The following is a 6,323-nucleotide window of genomic DNA, read 5'->3' as shown; positions in this document are numbered from 1 at the left end:
GCGGATCAAGACCAGGGTATAAGGCCTCCATACCCTGTTGGATTGTCTAAGCCGTCAAAGAAGCTTACGAGGGACAGCATAAGCCACTGCCAGCCAACATGCACACCCACGCGGTCAGAGCAAAGGCGACGGCCATTGCATTACAGCGGCATGTCCCCGTGCAAGTCATAAGCAGGGCGGCCACATGGGCTACACCTTCGGCTTTCTTCAAGCACTACTGTTTGGATGCCAGCTCAAGATCAGACACAGCTTTCAGACAGGCGGTTCTTAGAGACCCGTTTGCTTAAGGGGGGGGGGTCTCCTCTCCTCCCTGGGGCTACACTCAGTTGTAATCGCCCATGCAGTATGGAGGAAAGAGGGCGGGATATGAGAGTAATTAAGTTACTTACCGTAGTGACTAAAGTAGTCTCCTTTCCTCCATACATCCCACCATCCTTCCCCGTATTAAAACTGGTGTCATTAGGCAATTTTGATCTATTGTCGATCAGTCTTTGGGGACTGAGGTGTGGTGCCCGGAGGGTGGAGTCAGGGCAGTGCATGCTGCCAGGGCTGCACCCCTGCGTGCCTCTAAATTTAAAGGGGAAGAAGGTATTTTCTGGTGAAAAAGTTTGCGTCTTCCGTCCCTTGGAAGGGACACCCATGCAGTATGGAAGAAAGGGGACTAAGAGTACATTATGGTGACATTAAAAATATTAGTATACCATTGCTAATGAAGAAAACTTTTATTAGCAAATTCTGCTAATCCATTTTCGAAAATTAATTTATGCCTTGCAGTGGAAGGTCTTCTGGCAGAAGATGTTGGGCATGTTTGCTAAGAACCCAGTATCTTATGCAGCTTAGTGCCCAATGTGCCTCCAGACAAGTAGAGGTCACAATTTAGCATGTCACTGCATGGCCATGAGCTTGGTCCAGGCTCAGACATGTAGTGTGCTTGGCTCCGACTTTGGGAGTGGTAGCCCTGGCACCGTTCATCACACTCCTTCTAATGTTGTGCAGGAGAGCTTGAAATTTGTCCTGGCCTCCAGATCAGAGTTTGTTCTGTGGACAGATCTTTGATAAGGTGGGTGACCCTGTACATTTTGTCCTTGAATCACTGGGCGAAGGTGAAATGGGTGACTTTCCATAAAAACTCTTAACATGATTAAAGTTTGCCCAGCTTGTCTTCTGACCTTTGGGATGCCAGCAGCCTCGACACTTGACCCTTTCAACGGCAGTGGAGTTCAGATATCCGAGAGTAGAGCCCTCCTAAGGAGACCCTCCTCTGTATTAAAGTGACTTTTTCTGACCCTGTTATGGCTGTTTAGCAAAATCCCTAGCAAGGAATTAGGCATTAAACACTATCCTGCTGCATCTGATTTGTTCTGCCCCATCCACTTCACCCCAGCGAGCCTGGTGGTTCTCGCTTATACTGCAGCAAAAAAGCAGCAATCTTTCCTGCCTTGTTCCTGGACTGGGAGAGTAAAAATATAGGATCCCTTGGATAAAATGTTTCCAATAGACAAGTTCCTCCCTCAGATGAAATGGTGTATTGAAATAACCTTCAGACGCAGTCTGGTCAGAAAATAAAATGTTACCATAGTGACTCCAATACTCCTAGTCTAAAGTCCCCTTTCCTCCATCCTGTTTAGGCACCCCCCCCATACAGGGACGGGACCGGAACCATTTGGCAGTGAAAATTGAGCTTCCCCTTTACATTTTGGCATAGTGCACGGAGGCACAGCTGCTGGCTTGACCATACCTACAAGCCCCGCCCTCTGGTGCCTCTCCTCAGTCCCCTTTTACCCATTAAATGTATGCTTCATTATGAGGGGGATGGAAGGTGTGTCGAATGGAGGAAAGGGGACTTTGGACTAAGAATATTTTAGTTACTACGGGAGCATTGTATTACACCTATGTCCCGTCCCCTTTCCTCCATCCTATATGGGGGATTCCAATTAGAAACAAACTGATATTTTAATACAGCTTGCCCGAATGCTGCCTCTGATCTGGAACTGATATAGTGCTTGCAGAAAGTGGAAGGAGTTGCCCATGTCGCTGCTTTGCTAATATCCCATGATGCATGTCTCTGGAATTCAACTGCAGTTGCTTTTGCCTGCCCTTCATGCACATGAATCCCCTTAAGGGACTACCTTCTTGTGCGCTTTGTGTGCCTCGGCAATGGTTGATACCATCCATCTGGCGATCAATGCCTTTGAAGCTTGTGATCCTGGTGAGGCAAAACAAAGTCACGAGCAGAGCTTCCGATATTCTGATTGATCTTGTACACATTTCATCTGTATGGTAGCCATAGGCTTAAAATGTTTATGTGCTAAGGCTGATAAAACCAAGTTTTAATGCCAGAGCGAATGAGGCAGGTTTATAGGAGGGACCAACGGTTCAAGACCCTTCCAGTGGCTCTTGACCACTGGACTGGCTGCAGAAAAATAATTTCATACTCTCCTATTGCTGGTAAATAACTGCAAACCGTATCAATCCTGAATGCCTGGCTGTACCAGATATGCTGAGAAAGACAAGATATCATTTAGGGAACAGGTGAGTAGATGTATCCCCTTATCCTTGGCCCAGAAGCAGAACCAAGCCCATTTGCTCTTATATTTGGTTGTAGGGGATTCCTTCCTTATGTGGCCTGTGGCCGCTCCTCCACACACTATACCAAAATTTAAAGGGGAAGCTCAAGTTCTTGCTGCTGAAAGGTTCCTGTCCACATACGGGGACACCCATACACCATGGAGAAAAGGGGGCGGGACATGGGAGTAAGGACACTTACGGGGAAGCCAGCTTGCTCTGTGTACTTCAGAGGTCTGATATTTTACGGCTCATTAGCGACATTGACTACTGGCAGTGATTTCTTCCGTATATACCTAGAGCTGCCAATGCCATCTTCCTCAGTTCCTTCATCCTTTGGTCTGCACAGGAACCTTTTTTCGGAGAGAAGTCACTTAATATTCTGACTTTAAGGCATGTAAGGCGCATCGCCATTCCATGTGAATAACTGATCCACACCTCATTGGAGTTTGGTGCCTGTGCAAGTTTCAGGACACCAAGGCGTGCAAATCCTTTCAATTGGTGCACACCAAGACGGTGAGGGAGCGCATGGTGAAGCAATTGTTGCACACTTCAGATAAATTCACTATGCAGCATCCAAAGACTTCCACATCTGTGCCTGAAAGACTCTCCTATGCCCAAAACAAAGATATGACACACCAGAACTTGTGTAGTAAGTGATCTCACACTCAGTCCTCGTTGAAACGCCACTGGAGATAAAGACATCAGGAGACTCTGCACCACAGTTTAAGGTAAGTGGAAAAAGCTTCCTTTCCCATCTCTTCCACTTCGGAGGAACCGGAAGCCTTATGGAATGCTATGCTGGAGGTGTTTAAGAAGGTCCCTGTGACTGTCAATACTCCATTGCCCACTGCTCCCCTCAAGGAGTGCTCTTGAAACCACAAATCATGCTGCTGTATGCTTCGGCCAAGCCACCATGTCAGAAGAGCTGGTGCCAAAGTAATCTTCAGTGCGGATTACCAACGTGCCTCTTCCTCTATGCCCACTCTTTCGGCAACACAGAAGTCACAATCTTCAATGCCTGCACACACTGCTTCATAGTAGTTTCTGCCTGAGAGTGCCCAGAACTTAGCCAAGAGTGAGGCTTCATAGTTTAAAAGTTCTGGGACATAATTAAAAGGGAAGAAAAGGAAAATGACGTGCCCTATAACTCAACTATATTCTAGTTGGGAGCCGGAGCTCCATGAGAAATTGACTTTTGATGATGAATCCGAAGTGTTCGCTGTAGTTGTCAAGACATGTATAGGGCAAGCAGACTGCATGGATTCAGAAATTGGCATGCCACCAGTAAAGGCTCTTGGACCTTACTTTGGCTCTTCTAGAGATGTATTACCTAGTGCACTGTGTTAAGACACAAACTATCATGAATATTCTGGAGCCAAAGAGAACTACGGTGCCCTTCTGATATTTAGTGGCTTTAATTGACAAATTGAAACCTGTATGAAATGGGTCTGTTTCTGCTTCAATTCCTTATATTAAGGAGGATCTTGCTCTAAATCATACAGCAAGATCTTCAGGTGCACTCTCTTTTGATGGCAAATTTCACACCTAAATGCCTTGTGATTCACTCAGCCACATCACGTTCCAGGCCCACTGCTATTCCGACAATTCGGTCAAATAGAGGGTCAAAGAAATTGCACCCATGGGTGCACAAGTTCTTTGCCTCTGACAGTTTGACCTTGCATACCCGTATTGCTTCTTGCACTGTATCACAATACTTTCGTGCCCTCTGGGAAATGGCTGACATGGCAAGTAATCATCTTTCACCTGACATGCAAGGCCAGTTCCAAGGAAACAACAACTCTTGCTGCAAACAGGCTTACACATAATTAATTCCATTGGATGTGCCAAGGATATGGGAGTAGTATTCCTGGATGAAAGTATCTACCTTTGCGATTGATGTCTAAGCTAAATTATTAGATTTCCCATTTGATGGCTCTGTTTTTCAGGTCTAAGGCAGGCAAAAGTCATGGACACAAGTAACTCTGAGTAGACCTCATGCAGAGCTGCAGTGGGATAAAATAGTTGCCAAACCCAGACTTCCTCCTGGTGGATATTTTGAAAATAAAGGTTTCTGTGGAAAGGCTTAATCTATCGGAGCATTAACCAGGCACAGTAATTTCTTTGCTACCAATGTGAGGCCATATCATCAAAATGCTGCGTCCTTGATGTTTGTCCCTACTAACTGCTTCCCATTCCTACACAACCCACTATAATCCTCCTTACAATGCCCCCTCATGCACATTGCCCTAGTCTTCTTAATAGAGAACTCTGCTGCAGGGAGTGACAGAGATTTTTCCATCCCCGGAAATGGTATTCCCGCTAATCATACTTCCCGTCCCCTTTCCTCCATACTTCTGGGTGTCCCCCAACATGGGGACGGTACCAGAACCTTTGCAGTGACAAATGTGAGCTTCCCCTTGAAATGTACTGTAACATGCGGGAATGCCCTGAGGCCCTGCCCTCTGACGCCTCCCCTCAGTCCCCTTTTCCACACGGTCTGTGTCAGACCTGGCAGCTTGGCGTGGACACTTTCTGGTAGTTTTGCATGCTTTTCTGTTTCAATTTCTTCACCTGCCTTCAGTGCCTTGCCTCCCTTGGTGCATGTCAGCAGCAGGAGGCTTTACAAGACGCGCATTTTCCAATCAGTTGTTCCCGGCCTTGGACCCCCGTACACTCTGACTTGAGTGCCTGCCTCCCGACCACCGCTGGGATGCTTGTGTGGCTTGCTGTTCTCGGTCATCGTTCGTTGAAGAATCTGAAGGGAGATCTTCCCCACTTTACCTGCCGGTCACTTGAAGGACTTTGTGGCCAAGGCTTTGCGTCATGATAAGGTAGGTCCTTTATTCTTGAAGGCACCCCAGCCGGGTTACTCCTTCCCGGGGCCTCTGGCTGGGTTGGGTCCTCCAGGCTCTAACACCAGTGGTAGGTCTGGGGACAGGAAGGCTACTGGCCCCCTCGCTGAGGAGCCCACGGGGCTCTTCTAGGCCACCCACGAGGGGCGCTCCAGCTCTGTTCCTTCTGTACTGGAGTGCGAGGGGCATTTGAGCTCCGGTTTCCAGATGCAAGCCTGAGGGGCGGTGCCATACGACTACCCAGCTCGGCTGCTGAGAGCAAAAAGCCTCACAGAGCCCCCTCCGAGGTTGTTGCACAGGGGGACAAATAGACTTACAGCCTGCTGGCTGAGGTCCCTAGGCCTACCGGATCCCTCTCCGAGGTTGACGCTTCTGATTCAGGCCCAGGGCACAAACAATCCCTGACTATATCGGACCCGGCACAGGGTTCGGGGTCTTCGCACTCTTCTTCCCAGGGCGTGGCACAGGCTCACGAAATGTCTGAGCGTGCCCGACTAGCAGCCATTTTAGATCCTGACAACATGCCTCCAGCGGCCCCTTCGCCCTCAGAATGGGCTGCTCAGGGCTATTCCAGTCCCCTACCTTCAGGGAGCAGCTCTGGGCCTCAGTGTTCGGGCCCGTGGTCCCCACAGGGTTATCTATATGCCAGCCATCTATTTTGATACCCTTCCTAGGTACCTAGACGTATTGAGCCAGACAAAAGGCATAGAGCATCAGAGGGACGTGCTCCTCACTCACGTGACACAGCAGCATGCAAAGGCTGTTTTTCTTTTTGCACGTTCTTCTGCTTATGTGCTCTCAGCAGATGTCGGGACGCCTTAAAGAGGTCATCCCCCAGGTGTTGCCTCCAAGGCTGCCTCCTTTGGGCCCCCCACCAGTTCCTCCGGGGGTTATGGCATCACA

Source organism: Ambystoma mexicanum, chromosome 9 (genome assembly GCF_040938575.1).
Source record: "Ambystoma mexicanum isolate Mex_15411 chromosome 9, UKY_AmexF1_1, whole genome shotgun sequence".
NCBI lineage: Eukaryota > Metazoa > Chordata > Amphibia > Caudata > Ambystomatidae > Ambystoma > Ambystoma mexicanum.
This window is presented reverse-complemented; position numbering follows the sequence as displayed.